Source organism: Symphalangus syndactylus, chromosome 10, assembly GCF_028878055.3.
Source record: "Symphalangus syndactylus isolate Jambi chromosome 10, NHGRI_mSymSyn1-v2.1_pri, whole genome shotgun sequence".
NCBI lineage: Eukaryota > Metazoa > Chordata > Mammalia > Primates > Hylobatidae > Symphalangus > Symphalangus syndactylus.
Genome location: NC_072432.2, coordinates 45,981,771 through 45,996,929, shown reverse-complemented (window position 1 = coordinate 45,996,929; position 15,159 = coordinate 45,981,771). Strand labels below are relative to the sequence as shown.

The following is a 15,159-nucleotide window of genomic DNA, read 5'->3' as shown; positions in this document are numbered from 1 at the left end:
GTTGTGTCTTTGTTCTCATTAGTTTCAAAGAACATCTTTATTTCCACTTTCACTTCGTTATGTACCCAGTAGTCATTCAGGAGCAGGTTGTTCAGTTTCCGTGTAGTTGAGCGGTTTTGAGTGAGTTTCTTAATCCTGAATTCTAGTTTGATTGCACTGTGGTCTGAGAGACAGTTTGTTATAATTTCTGTTATTTTGCATTTGCTGAGGAGAGCTTTACTTCCAACTATGTGGTCAATTTTGGAATAGGTGTGGTGTGGTGCTGAAAAAAATGTATATTCTGTTGATTTGGGGTGGAGAGTTCTGTAGATGTCTATTAGGTCCACTTGGTGCAGAGCTGAGTTGAATTCCTGGATATTCTTGTTAACTTTCTGTCTCGTTGATCTGTCTAATGTTGACAGTGGGGTGTTAAGATCTCCCATTATTATTGTGTGGGAGCTTAAGTCCCTTTGTAGGTCACTCAGGACTTGCTTTATGAATCTGGATGCTCCTGTGTTGGGTGCATATATATTTAGGATAGTTAGCTCTTCTTGTTGAATTGATCCCTTTACCATTATGTAATGGCCTTCTTTGTCTCTTTTGATCTTTCTTGGTTTAAAATCTATTTTATCAGAGACTAGGATTGCAACCCCTGCCTTTTTTTGTTTTCCAGTTGCTTGATAGATCTTCCTCCATCCCTTTATTTTGAGTCTATATGTGTCTCTGCACGTGAGATGGGTTTCCTGAATACAGCACACTGATGGGTCTTCACTCCTTATCCAATTTGCCAGTCTGTGTCTTTTAATTGGAGCATTTAGCCCATTTACATTTAAAGTTAATATTGTTATGTGTGAATTTGATCCTGTCATTATGCTGTTAGTTGGTTATTTTGCTCGTTAGTTGATGCAGTTTCTTCCTAGCCTCGATGGTCTTTACAATTTGGCATGTTTTTGCAGTGGCTGGTACCGGTTGTTCCTTTCCATGTTTAGTGCTTCCTTCAGGAGCTCTTTTAGGTCAGGCCTGGTGGTGACAAAATCACTCAGCGTTTGCTTGTCTGTAAAGTATTTTATTTCTCCTTCACTTATGAAGCTTAGTTTGGCTGGATATGAAATTCTGGGTTGAAAATTCTTTTCTTTAAGAAAGTTGAATATCGACCCCCACTCTCTTCTGGCTTGTAGAGTTTCTGCCGAGAGATCAGCTGTTAGTCTGATGGGCTTCCCTTTATGGGTAACCTGACCTTTCTCTCTGGTCGCCCTTAACATTTTTTCCTTCATTTCAACTTTGGTGATTCTGACAATTACGTGTCTTGGAGTTGCTCTTCTCGAGGAGTATCTTTGTGGCGTTCTCTGTATTTCCTGAATCTGAATGTTGGCCTGCCTTGCTAGATTGGGGAAGTTCTCCTGGATAATATCTTGCAGAGTGTTTTCCAACTTGGTTCCATTCTCCCCGTCATTTTCAGGTACACCAATCAGACGTAGGTTTGGTCTTTTCACATAGTCCCATATTTCTTGGAGGCTTTGTTCATTTCTTTTTATTCTTTTTTCTCTAAACTTCCCTTCTCACTTCATTTCATTCATTTCATCTTCCATCACTGATACCCTTTCTTCCAGTTGATCGCATGAGCTACCGAGGCTTCTGCAATCTTCGCGTAGTTCTCGAAACTTGGCTTTCAGCTCCATGAGCTCCTTTAAGCCATTCTCTGTATTGGTTATTCTTGTTATCCATTCGTCTAATTTTTTTTCAAAGTTTTTAACTTCTTTGCTATTGTTTTGAGTTTTCTCCCGTAGCTCAGAGTAGTTTGATTGTCTGAAGCCTTCTTCTCTCAACTTGTCAAAGTCATTCTCCGTCCAGGTTTGTTCCGTTGCTGGTGAGGAACTGCGTTCCTTTGTAGGAGGAGAGGTGCTCTGCTTTTTAGAGTTTCCAGTTTTTCTGCTCTGTTTTTTCCCCATCTTTTTGGTTTTATCTACTTTTGGTCTTTGATGATGGTGATGTACAGATGGGTTTTTGGTGTGGATGTCCTTTCTGTTTGTTAGTTTTCCTTCTACCAGACAGGACCCTCAGCTGCAGGACTGTTGGAGTTTGCTAGAGGTCTACTCCAGACCCTGTTTGGCTGGGTGTCAGCAGCGGTGGCTGCAGAACAGCGGATTTTCATGAGACCACAAATTCAGCTGTCTGATAGTTCTTCTGGAAGTTTTGTCTCAGAGGAGTACCTGGCCAAGTGAGGTGTCAGTCTGTCCCTACTGGGGGGTGCCTCCCAGTTAGGCTGCTCGGGGGTCAGGGACCCACTTTAGGAGGCAGTCTGTCCATTCTCAGATCTCCAGCTGTGTGCTGGGAGAACCACTACTCTCTTCAAAGCTGTCAGACAGGGACATTTAAGGCTGCAGAGGTTCCTGCTGGCTTTTTGTTTGTCTGTGCCCTGCCCCCAGAGGTGGAGCCTACAGAGGCAGGCAGGCCTCCTTGAGCTCTGGTGGGCTCCACCCAGTTGGAGCTTCCTGGCTGCTTTGTTTTCCTAAGCAAGCCTGGGCAATGGCGGGTGCCCCTCTCCCAGCCTGGCTGTCACCTTGCAGTTTGATCTCAGACTGCTGTGCTAGCAATCAGTGAGACTCTGTGGGCATAAGACCGTCCAAGCCAGGTGTGGGACACAATCTCCTGGTGTGCCATTTTCCAAGCCCGTTGGAAAAGTGCAGTATTAGGGTGGGACTGACCTGATTTTCCAGGTGCCATCTGTTACCCCTTTCTTTGACTAGGAAAGGCAACTCCCTGATCCCTTCCACTTCCCAAGTGAGGCAATGCCTCGCCCTGCTTCGGGTCGCACACAGTGCACTGCACCAACTGTCCTGCACCCACTGTTTGCCACTCCCTAGTGATATGAACCCAGTACCTCAAACGGAAATGCAGAAATCACCAGTCTTCTGTGTCGCTCACGCTGGGAGCTGTATACCGGAGCTGTTCCTATTCGGCCATCTTGGCTCCACCCCCCCACTAACATCGTAACAGGTTGCACTGTTCCAAGTCAATATAATAAAAGGAGAAAAGCAAGAAAGAGGCCCTATGCCTTGTTTATGCCAATTCTCAGTAATTAGTAAGCATTTATTTGAATTTGATATAGTTTTAAGTATATTAAACATTCCTTTTATGCATTTAAATTTTATGCTAAGTGCTAATCAGGATTAGGACATTGTCATTCAGAAGAACAAAAGGAGAAAAGAGAAAGAATAATGAAGAGAAGATGAAGAAATGAAAAAATTAAAAATTGTCATTCAATTTATAAAATTTATCTATGTGTCACATTTTTGTTCTTACATTCATTTAGTGAGGACTAGCAGCTAATTTCAATTAAATCAACTTCTCTTTGGATCTATCAAAAAGTAATTAAAGCAAACCATAAGAAATTCTAGGGTAGAAGCTTGTAAAGTTACAAATTTAGTTTTATTTGTAACATTTGTAATGCTATGTAGACAGTCAAACAGAAAATCTGAATTATCTTCATTGCATAGAAGTAATAAACAAAAGCAAATACAGAGATATATTCTCTAGATAGGGAAATTTTAAGGAAAATGACTTAAAAATATCTTCTTCTTAATAACATATAATTTCTATTTGATTCAGTTTATCAAGGATGTTTTAAGCATCCTACAGAGAACTGAGATAGGCATAATAACAAGACATTCCACTTATCGTGTATTCATTTCTTCAAAATTGTATTGAGATTTTTCCACATTTATGTATAGAGTGGTTCAACTCCAATCTTACATGCACAAAGCATAAGACTCCCAACCATAGCTGTATGGCATAAAATTAATTTGTAGAATTTTCCCATAACATACTAAATAGTGCAAAAACAAAAATCTAAAAAAAAATTGAGCAAACACAGTCTAATATGGAACAAGGTGTAGGGAGAATAGGATGAAAAGGTATTGTAAGAAATGAGAAGTTAAGTACAAGGGAAAAAGAAAACAAAATAAAGTAAATCAAAATTCAAAAATGCCAACAAGAATTTTGTATGACCACATTATGTGTGGTTGCTTTGTACTGATGGATGGCAATATTATGGTAAAAGAAACTGCTTGTAGGAAGGAAAGAGTCCCTTTAAAGGGGCAGATGAGTCAAAAATGCGATGTTTAAGAAGATAGTAAACCATCTATAAAATGTAATTCTAAAAGTTCAAAAATAACCTTTGTTTTTATGTACTCAAACATAAGTGCATTTCTTTGGGAAATGAAATTTTCTCTTATCTAGAAGTGCAGGTGGCATATAACATTTGCCCTTCTATTTCAGCTTTTTTTCACACACATGGAAGTGAACACAAGAACAGTATTTGAATGTGGTAGCATGGTTTTCTGTATCTCCTTCTTCAAATATTTTGGAGGAAATGTTAATTTTTACTTTAAATGTTTTGCTATTGCAGGAATTTGAAGCCAACAAGACATTTAATTTTTGTTTTCTCAATTGCATGAGTGAGTTTTTAAAGTGTCGGGCCTACATGACCCGAATTTAATCCAATTTTTTTATATTAAAGGAAAAAAAAGAACGTCATTATGTTATATTATTTACCTTTAAGTCTTAAAATTATGGGAAAATATATAGATGATCAATTGTTCTAAATTAGTTAAACAGACAAAAAATATTTGAGGAATTTGAAAGTTCTTTATGAGAGTGAAAATCTGTAAAAAATATAGTAATCAGTAAAGGGCAAAGTTATTTTTTCAGCTATAGTTTTCAAAAAGCTAAAATGATCATGAATCCCATACAAATATAAAAAGAACGTGTCAAAAGTTTTATTTAATGTACTAACTAATAAAATAACTAGTAACTTGTGAAAAAACCAAAGAGCATTTGAAAGGGTAGGTATTTACAGGCAATGTTAGAAAAACAAACATGGTTCAAGTTCAACAGTGACACTGATCTTTGCAATCTTTGAGTTTTTTTTCCTATTACACAGAAATTACTTGCATTTTCATGTTAAAAAGTCTACAAGTTAACTTCTTTCCCTTGCTCAATGGATATTATGTTTCAGTTGTGCAAGATGAATAAATTCTAGTGATCTAGACAACATAAGGCCTATATTTAATGGTACTCTACTGTGCACTTACAATTGTATTAAGGACTAATCTCATGTCGTCTTAAGATATTTGAAAAAGAAAATAAAATGAAATTTAAGCTAAGCATTAATTTAAAAAAATCCAGTAATTTTGTTTGTCGGCTTCTAAGTTTAGGGCAATTTTTTTGATGCAATAAAATGTAAGTGTAATGAAAAACTCTTCAAAGGTTGATGATGATGAAGCCCAAACAGGTACACTTTGTAAAAGCTGGTCAGGAGATTCTGATACCTGCTTAGAGTTAAGAGCCACAACAAAGCCGAAAATTGTTGTTTTACCCATGGGGAAAAAAAAGTTTAAAGTGTTAGTCTTTTCTTATTCTTTACAAGGCTATTTAAATGTTCAGTTGAGAAGTCTCAAAAGGAATAATATTTTTCAAGGTTTTTTTTTAATTCCCCATAATTGCTTGAGATAGCAAGAACAACTGCCTCTACTGCTCCACATAATATTATTTTATTTTCTTCCCTTGGTAAGATAATTATATGAGAGGTCATGGAAAATTTTTGTGATATATTTATACAGTCCATTAAAAATTTAAAGTTTGAATCAGGTTTCATTACTTTCTGTGATGACTAAGAAGAGATTTCCTCAATGTGAAATTATAAAACCTTATTAGGTGAGAGAGAAAAATGATCAATTTTAGTTAGCATAGTGTTTGTTGGTCCAGCATCCATTGACTCCCTTTTGTTGTAGCACATTCTGATTTTCCTTAGAGAAACCATCCTTCCACCCTTCTGAGTATATGTGTTTTGCGTGGAGCTATTCCCAACCACACTCTGGCTCCAGAGGTAGCCCGAAGGCCTGTACCAGCCAATCTGAGTCACTACAATTGGTTCAGGAGTATTCACTTGACACATGCAACCCACTGAGAGTCATTGCAGTAATTATGAAAGAGGCAATTGCTGATGTTTCTCACTGTATAATAACATAGTTGCTCTGGCCATCTTTGCCACCACAGGCTGCCTAGGAAAGATACCCATACACAGGAAGTCAGACCCCACAGGAAAAAGTGTCACCTCACTGATGAGGGCATTTCAGCACTCAGATTTATCTGTTCTTGAACCCAGATCTATTCTTGGACTTTGAATTCAATGAACCAATACATCTACTCAGTTTTTTATGTTTTCATCTGAAGCAGGCACTTGGATTTGTTTTCTGTCACTTAAATAAATAGTCATATGCTTCCAAAACTGCCATGGAAACAATTGAACGTATAAGATCAAAACCCAAGCCAAATTCCAGAGCAGGATATTTAGACTTAAGGGCTTAGAGATCATAGTGTTGAAGATTTGAGAAAATAAGATAGGATATCGATGAGTACTGGATGCCTATGCCATATTACTCAAAACTCATTCAGTTGAGAATTACAGAAATCAATGCAATCTGGTTAAGAAAGGCCTTTTTTTTTAATAGACAGTTTACCATAAGATTACTGAAATATATGAGAGAAACTGGTCATATCACTCGGGATCAGGAACCGAGGCAGTACTCTCGTTCCTACTTTCCCTGTCTGCACCTCTGCACCTTCCCTACTTCGTATAGCTGAACAAGTTGAAAAGTAGAGTTTGCTAAAAAAAAAAAAAAAAATTCTACTAAGCAAAAAGTAATCAAACTTGGAGTTATTTCTCCAGGAAAGAGCAATGTGCCTGGAAAATGCTTAGGGTGACCAAAAATATTAATTTTTTTTTTACAACCCTTGACACATTCCCCAGGTCACATCTTGTCAATTCCTGAGCAAGTAGACATTGTCCTTGTCTCCTGATCCTAATCCCCAATTCACGGAAGAGAGAATCCTATTGAATCACCTAGGTATGGTTTGGCTGCCAGAATCTCACTCCAGTTAATAAGACAAATAGGGTGGAGGGGAGGGACGAGGAGATGGCAGTTGTCAGAGAAAAGGTGTCATTGAGACTTGGGAAGATATCCAAAAAGTGTCCAATATACATTTTATGGTCTCAAACTGGTTTGAGCATTTTTCCATTTCCTACAATTGACAAGGCTGGCACATTTTCCTACACTAAAGACCATTATAATGAAACTCTACATTGAATAACTGTCAAATGGCAAAACAAATTTTAGTGAGTATATTGTTTATGATTTTTCTCTTTCCTTATTTTCTTTTACATTTTTTGTTCTTTTTAGCCACAGATGCTGAAACTTGAGTTAATAACTTTCCTCATTTACTGTCACTTGGCCATGCAAGTCTCTCTTTCATATTTATTATTTGCCCCCTTTCTCTCTTCTTCTTCCCATCCTTGTACTCCTCCCATTACTCATAAAGCCAATAATTCTAATTTATTTGTCTTAAATCCTTTGAATTATCTGTATTATTGCACAAATGTAAGGTACATAGAATTGTTTTTCATGCACATATTTCTGTTTGAGTAAATTTTATTGTGCTATAGAATTTTATCTATTTATTTCTGTCTTTTTTCTACTCAGTGCTGCTTTTACGGCATTCATTTTTCTGTTTGTCTCACCAGCCACTTACTTCTCTTCCTTACATAGTAATCCCCTGAAATGTACAACTCTATACCATACAATTGCCTACTACTGCAAAGCTGTGATGAAGTCTTCTTGAATGTCCCATCATATTATCTGAGGAAACTTCTGGGATATTTTCCAAGAAGTGAAATTGCATAACCATTCAATTGGATAGCCACAGGAATTTCAAACACTTAATGTGGACTTCATACATTTAATATAATTGAGAGTTGCCAGATAGCTCTACAATGCCTCCTTTATTCCAGAGTCTCATTCACTAGGGTTTCTACATGTCTAATAACACTTGTGTTTACTCCTTATTCAATTATTAGCCATTATATTGGGATAAGTGGTATTTGTTCGTTTAATCTAGAGTATCTCCTAAGGTACTTCCTTGCTATTTGTTTTTTCAGTCTATGAATTATTTGTCAAATAATATGCCCATTGTTAGTGATTTCCTGTCTTATTTTATTGATTTGCAGGAGATCTTTGTATCTGGTCACTGTATCTAGTGCCTCTTTTGTGAAATACAAACTAAGAATTTTGTTATAATGAAATCCACCTATTTTTCTTCTTGTGATTTGTGCTGCTTGCATCTGGTTTAAGCATATTTTTCTTATGACATAGTCATAAATGTACAACTTATACAACTATAGGCTTTCTATTACTTTCCTTATTTATATCTTTCTTGGCTATTTTCTACTTTGACATATATTTCAAAAAACACTTTTTAAGCATTGAACACCTTTTCAGCATTTAAAATGTTGGCATGAATGAGTCCAACTCCAATTTGATCTCTATCTTTTTAAAAAGGTGAATTTATTATTTCATTTTATTATTATTTTTTTTTTTCAGAGACAGAATCTCACTTTGTCACCCAGGCTGGACTGCAGTGGCACCATCTCAGCTCCCTGCAACCTCCACCTCCTGGGTTCAAGTGATCCGCCTGCCTCAGCCACCCAAGAAGCTGGGATTACAGGCGTCCACCACATGCCCAGCTAACTTTTGTATTTTTAGTACAGAAGAAGTTTTGCCATGTTGGCCAGAGTGGTCTTGAACTCCTGATCTCAAGGGATCTGACCGCCTTGGCCTCCCAAAGTGCTGGGATTACAGATGTGAGCCACTGAACCGAGCCTAAAAAGGTGAAATTTTGACACAGAGAAAAGTCAATGTGAAATCACTCAGGGACAAGATTATCATGTGACTACAACGATGCATCTACAAGTCAAAAGAACATCAGGGATCACCAGAAAACATCAGAAGGTAGAAGACGCAAAAAATGAGAATTCCCACCTAGAAGAGTTAGAGAGAGCATGAACCTCCTGACTCCTTCATTCAGATTTCTACTGTCCAGTACTGTGAGAAAACAAATTTTTGTTGCTTTAAGTCCCCCAATTTCTAGCACTTTATTATGCTAATCTTAGGAAACCAATACAGCATTCTTTCCTCATGGTCCAAGGCCACTGAATCAACAAAGCATATAATTGTTACAGGACCAATACGTTCATGTGCAGTAAGAGACAAATACACAGAGACAGCGGGGTTTGCAACAGACAAGGAGTTTAATGGTCGCAGGGTGCCAAGCAAGGAGATGAGGGGAGATTCTTAAATCCATCTCCCGGAGGAGTTCAGGGGTGGAGTTTATAAGGGGATCATGGAAGGCAAGGGACTAGAAAATTGGGGTCACGGATTCACTGGAGTAAGAGAGATGAAATCATCCGGAAACAACATTCTTTGGTGGGTCAGCTTCTTGTGAGGTTCATCAGACCAGTTGACATCAGTAGTTTCATTGGTATGCCAGACCTGAAAGAATATATCAAAGAGAAAACTTAATGTTTCATAATGTTCACATTGTTATCTATAGAGCAGTTAAGGGAAACTAATCTAGGGTCTATGTGATTTTAGCACAGTAGGCACCAAGCAACAATGAGGAAGCAGATAGAGAGCAAGCTGACCTAATGATCACTGTGGAATGTGCTGCAAGCTTTATTTTCATTTCTCTCACACCCTTCTTCCTTGATTAATTATATAAAGTTTATAGAGACTATTTTATAATCATGTGGATGCAAAGCATTTGTCTCAGACTTGTAAATAAAAGCAGTGTTCTTCTATAGAACGGTAGGTAGGTGACCAATTACAGTGTTTAGGAAGTGTGATGAAGTAAGTAGAGACTACTCTTTTGAGAAATCTGGTAGCTACATGAGGGCTGGAGCTTGGGTCTCATTTATTGGTACATCTTCATAGGCTATAACAATGCCTGCAATTGGGAGATACTCAATACTTATGTTGAATTAAAAGTTGGCAAATAGAAAACGCTAAGACAGGTTTGATTTTAATATTAGGAGTGGTTGAAAGTTGGGTGTATTTATTCATGAAAGAAAGGAACCTATGTAGAGAAAGAAATTATAGTTGCAAATGACAAAATATAATTAACAAGCCAAGTGGGGGTATAGACAAAAGCAGCTAGAAGCAAAAGCCAGGTAGACTAGTTAGCTTCAGAAACATGTCAGGATATTTCTTCTCTGACACATGAGTAATTAATAAAAGGATAAATTTAAGCATTCATTGATGTGGTCCACTAAATACAATTTTCAGACCTGAAATTCTACTCTTTTTTTGTGGAAGTAATACATTTTAAGAAAATTTTGAAGCAATTTGTTGTCTACCCAGTCATGAGGCTTGTTTCTGGTAAGTAAGAAGGATGATAATGACTACAGAAAAGTAATTCAAGCAAATACTTAATTAAGGCACCACTGCAGATTCAAAAAATGTTTGATCCTGGTCTCAGCCACTTATTTCAGTTAGATGTACCTTTAAGTGTGCTTGCTATGAATGTTTTCTTATTGCTATGGGATCACGAATCTATAGTTACCTCTGTCTTATCTGAGGAAAATATCCCATAGCTCTAAATTGACCTCTATTATTTTGCTACTTATTTCAAACTTTAGTTCCTAAATTCACTGATTAGTAATCTTTATACTGTTTTAGTAGAGACTATCAAGCCATATCTTACCAAAATTAAATGTGATTAACACAAGCACATTCTCCTAAGTGAAATTTTACTTTTTATTTTGCTTTACTTCGTAGAAAGATTTTTATGGAGTTCTGATGGATTTTGCCATTGAGAAAGATTTTCTGCCAAACAGATGGTTCCCACTTAACAATTAGATTTGCCTCCAGAATGCAAATGAATGGCTACGGGAAGAGGAAACGGAAAGTGCTGAGGGAAAAAAGGGAGTTTGTTCTGGTGGCTGATCACATTACCATGTGTGTTCACTGCTTATAACTCCTCTCCCTCTAACCACCATTTCCCAGAACACTCATTTCAAAGATGACAATTCACTGCACGCTATCAGCTACTGTGTGGAGTACTTTGCACCTATTATCTTATGGAATTTAATAGTCACAACAATCCTCCAGTTTATGTGTTCTCATTTTGTAGAAAGGGTATTGGGATACAGGCAAGTTATATCCAAGGATACATAGCAGGTGCTGGTGTAGGGATTCAAACCTACGTCCCTCCGACTCCAAATCTACTCTCTTAACTTCAGTGCTATACTTTCTCTCCATTTGCTAAACTTTCCCTGAGTTTTCTTCCAGAAAGTATCCCTCTTTTAAAACAACTAATTAAATTTTATTGTACTTTATCTACCTTGTATGGTATATAGCACAGTTCAATAATTTTCCTTGAACATCTTTCAAAGGGTCTGCTTGTAGTTTTTACATAGTAGTAAATCTGTGTTTACTACTATGTTTTCGATAAGGTTAAATTTTTTGCTGATATCTCTCTCAAAAATGTCTATATTTTTCCATTTATTTAGGCGATTTGTCTGTGGGTTTATTTTTTTTCACTTGCAAGTGGAAATTGTCATACTGGTTAATTTTCAGATTAAAGTGGTTTTGGATTAAAGTGGTTTCAGAAATGTGAATAAATTTACCAATTAAACAAGAATGTATGTTTTCTGAAAGACTGTTCAATCTCTCAGATAATTATGTTATAGTACAAAAATATTTTATTCACATTGTGCTAACAAGAGAAAGCCACTTTTCATATGGTGCTCCTAATATCTAACCTATATTTTGCTTTCTTTAGCTTCCAGTCTTTGCTCTTTGTCCTCATGTCTTCTGAGACTATGAATAATTCCCTTCTTTCATTATGTTGTTACCCAGGAGGTATTATTTATAGGTTGTGAACATGGCTCACTTCACTCTGCTCTTTTCTAGAATACATAAGTTAATTTTGTATTTCTGTTTCACTTATCTTTCTCCATTTTTTGAACCCTTTCTCTTCTCTTTTGGGTTTTTGCAAATTATCCTCAATACTTCTTAAACTTTGCAGAACAGAAATATACAGAAGATCAAAGGAGCAGTTTCAGCCTGATTCAACTGGGCAATTACCCTTTTTTCCAGTGTTACATCACTAGCTGAGATATGCAGATTGAATTTAACTGTTTCTGGCATTAGCCACCGCTGGGTAAATAAGCTTATTCTGCAAATGTAGCCAGTCATTATATGGCCATTTTAATACTTTCAGGTCTAAGTTTCTACTAGAATCTGATTTACTAAATTATTATCTTTGTGGCAATAAGTTCTAAAATTTTCAGTTTGGTTAGAAATTATAAGCTCAAAATAGAATTAGTACTTTTGATCACCCTAATTATATTCCAAGCATAATGCTATTTATTAGGATTTTTAAAACTCCAATTTTTTGTTAAGTTTTGCTTAGTAGAACTTCCTAACAAATTGTATTTTAAACTTGTTCAACTATATCATTTGCTTTTGGAATTTAGAAATTTGTTCATTTATAGAAAGTCATCATTTACTTGGTAACACTGACTAACAGACAGCATATTCCAAACTATAAGAACCAAAAAATATATATTAGGAACAAAGATCAGTCTGGAAAACCTATTTGTGTGAAGTTTACAGAGATTCAGGGGAAAGAGTTCAATTATTGCTCTGTTCTAGTGTAGGTCAAACACCCAATATCTGAAAATATATGGAGTTTTTTAAAAAACCAAATGCATTATGAAAAACAGGCCAAAAGAACAACTGGTATTTTCGAAGGGTGAAAAGAGGGCAGGAGAGGGAAAGTTTGACAGCTAGTGTACAAAGTTCTCAGCTTCTAATCACAAGGGGAGATGAGTTTTAAGTGACTTTTCTTTTACTTTTCCACTAATATTGAACTTTATTTAGTAAACTATTCTGCTTCTTAACCCAGTTCATATCTGGTACTTCTGTTTTTTTTTTTTTTTTCATGAAGGTGAGCAATAGGAATAGAAGTGCTGACCTAGAAATGTGGGACAGTGTGCTCATTTCCCTTTTAGCAAAGGCTTTCTGATAATGATAAATGCTACACTTAAGAAATTGGAACACTGAAATTCTCCATCTAGCCACAACCTTTGACTCTTTCCCCTCTCTTAATCCTTTACTACCAATAAACCTACTGTTTCACCTCACTGAATCTCTGGTCACTCAAACCCTCTTTGTTCTCTAACTTCATCAGTCCCTCCTGGCAGACCTCCCCTCCTTACTCACACTGGACCCCATCATCCATCATCTCAAATATACTGTTAGTAGCACCTTCTCATTCATCACCCCCTTGACCATCCGCCTCACCTGTCGCAACAGTCTCCAACCTGAAAATCCATTTTCTCTGCATTTGCTCTTAGGTTGCCAATTGCTGTGAGGGAAAATCCCATAACTGAGCTTATCGTCTTCAACACAAGTTTAATTTTTAACCTCTGCTGGCCTCTCAATTCTGTTTGGCAATCCTTTTACTTAATACTAATCAACAACCTTTTTAATTTTTCTGTGTCTATTCCAAATCTTGCCCATATTCCTCAAGCCCTATGCCTCCACCCTGCCCATTTCTTTTTGGCAAGCTGCCAGCTCACTACTTTACCAGGAAGTTACAAGCCAATCTGTATGAACTCTCCCAACTTTCATCTTTCTGCCTTCCGAATTATATCTGTATTTCACCTGCTCATGCTTCTTTCCCTCATGTGTCAGAGAAGAAATATCCTGACACATTTCTGAAGCTAACTAGTCTACCTGGCTTTTGCTTCTAGCTGCTTTTGTCTATACCCCCACTTGGCTTGTTAATTATATTTTGTCATTTGCAACTATAATTTCTTTCTCTACATAGGTTCCTTTCTTTCATGAATAAATACACCCAACTTTCAACCACTCCTAATATTAAAATCAAACCTGTCTTAGCGTTTTCTATTTGCCAACTTTTAATTCAACATAAGTATTGAGTATCTCCCAATTGCAGGCATTGTTATAGCCTATGAAGATGTACCAATAAATGAGACCCAAGCTCCAGCCCTCATGTAGCTACCAGATTTCTCAAAAGAGTAGTCTCTACTTACTTCATCACACTTCCTAAACACTGTAATTGGTCACCTACCTACCGTTCTATAGAAGAACACTGCTTTTATTTACAAGTCTGAGACAAATGCTTTGCATCCACATGATTATAAAATAGTCTCTATAAACTTTATATAATTAATCAAGGAAGAAGGGTGTGAGAGAAATGAAAATAAAGCTTGCAGCACATTCCACAGTGATCATTAGGTCAGCTTGCTCTCTATCTGCTTCCTCATTGTTGCTTGGTGCCTACTGTGCTAAAATCACATAGACCCTAGATTAGTTTCCCTTAACTGCTCTATAGATAACAATGTGAACATTATGAAACATTAAGTTTTCTCTTTGATATATTCTTTCAGGTCTGGCATACCAATGAAACTACTGATGTCAACTGGTCTGATGAACCTCACAAGAAGCTGACCCACCAAAGAATGTTGTTTCCGGATGATTTCATCTCTCTTACTCCAGTGAATCCGTGACCCCAATTTTCTAGTCCCTTGCCTTCCATGATCCCCTTATAAACTCCACCCCTGAACTCCTCCGGGAGATGGATTTAAGAATCTCCCCTCATCTCCTTGCTTGGCACCCTGCGACCATTAAACTCCTTGTCTGTTGCAAACCCCGCTGTCTCTGTGTATTTGTCTCTTACTGCACATGAACGTATTGGTCCTGTAACAATTATATGCTTTGTTGATTCAGTGGCCTTGGACCATGAGGAAAGAATGCTGTATTGGTTTCCTAAGATTAGCATAATAAAGTGCTAGAAATTGGGGGACTTAAAGCAACAAAAATTTGTTTTCTCACAGTACTGGACAGTAGAAATCTGAATGAAGGAGTCAGGAGGTTCATGCTCTCTCTAACTCTTCTAGGTGGGAATTCTCATTTTTTGCGTCTTCTACCTTCTGATGTTTTCTGGTGATCCCTGATGTTCTTTTGACTTGTAGATGCATCGTTGTAGTCACATGATAATCTTGTCCCTGAGTGATTTCACATTGACTTTTCTCTGTGTCAAAATTTCACCTTTTTAGGCTGGGTTCAGTGGCTCACACCTGTAATCCCAGCACTTTGGGAGGCCAAGGCGGTCAGATCCCTTGAGATCAGGAGTTCAAGACCACTCTGGCCAACATGGCAAAACTTCTTCTGTACTAAAAATACAAAAGTTAGCTGGGCATGTGGTGGACGCCTGTAATCCCAGCTTGTTGGGTGGCTGAGGCAGGCGGATCAC

The 15,159-nt window shown here is 37.2% G+C and overlaps 1 long non-coding RNA gene across 1 annotated transcript in view; it reads left to right on the top strand.

Moving 5' to 3' along the window:
• LOC129492121 (uncharacterized) overlaps positions 1-14,553 on the top strand; it is a 56,183-nt gene extending 41,630 nt beyond the window's left edge. The window contains exon 2 of the long non-coding RNA XR_008660734.1: positions 14,294-14,553. This is a non-coding gene — a long non-coding RNA (uncharacterized lncRNA). The remainder of the gene's footprint in view (positions 1-14,293) is intronic.
• The last annotated feature ends 606 nt before the right edge of the window (positions 14,554-15,159 follow it).